Source organism: Penaeus monodon, chromosome 33 (genome assembly GCF_015228065.2).
Source record: "Penaeus monodon isolate SGIC_2016 chromosome 33, NSTDA_Pmon_1, whole genome shotgun sequence".
Classification (NCBI taxonomy): Eukaryota; Metazoa; Arthropoda; class Malacostraca; order Decapoda; family Penaeidae; genus Penaeus; species Penaeus monodon.
In genome coordinates this window covers 2,608,261-2,608,896 of record NC_051418.1, presented here as the reverse complement: position 1 = coordinate 2,608,896, position 636 = coordinate 2,608,261, and positions in this window count along the sequence as shown.

The window sequence follows — 636 nt, the reverse complement described above, 5'->3', positions numbered from 1 at the left end:
GCGGGGGGCTCTCGGCACGGCTCCCCGGCCCTTTTCTCTCCACCATCCCTCCCTCCCTCTGGCTGGCCGGCCGGAGGGAGGCGGGGAGGAGAGGAGGGGGCCGAACCCAAAAGTCTTTGTCAGCCCCGCCTGGGTCACCGGGGCCTACGAGGTCGGCGACGGCGCCGGGCGCGAAGCGCGCTCGGCGCCGTGGGCTACGCGTTTTCTCAGAGCGCAGGTTACCCTCCCCTCCGAGGCCCTTTTTGAGTGGGAGGCGATCGAGTAGTGTGTGTGTGAACTCGAGGAAAGAGAAACCCAGCAAAGACTCTTAACGGGGGATCACTTGGCTCGTGGGTCGAGGAAGACCGCGGCAAGAAGCGATGTTTTGGTGGCTATCGCAATTCTCCCGTGATTCCATCGACGTGTCGAACGCACATTGCGGCGGCCCTGTGCCTTCTTCGAAGGACGGCTGCCACCTTCCCTCGAGTGTCGTGACGTTGCCTCCCGGGAGACAGTACGGACGGCTGCGGACTGCGGCGGCGGAGGGCTCCGGTCCTCCTGCCCCTTTCCGCCCGTTCTCCGGGAAGGCCGCTACGAGAATCTCTTTAGAGTGAGGCGAAACAGCGCCGTGTAGGTGGCCCCCTTTCGCGGCGGCGG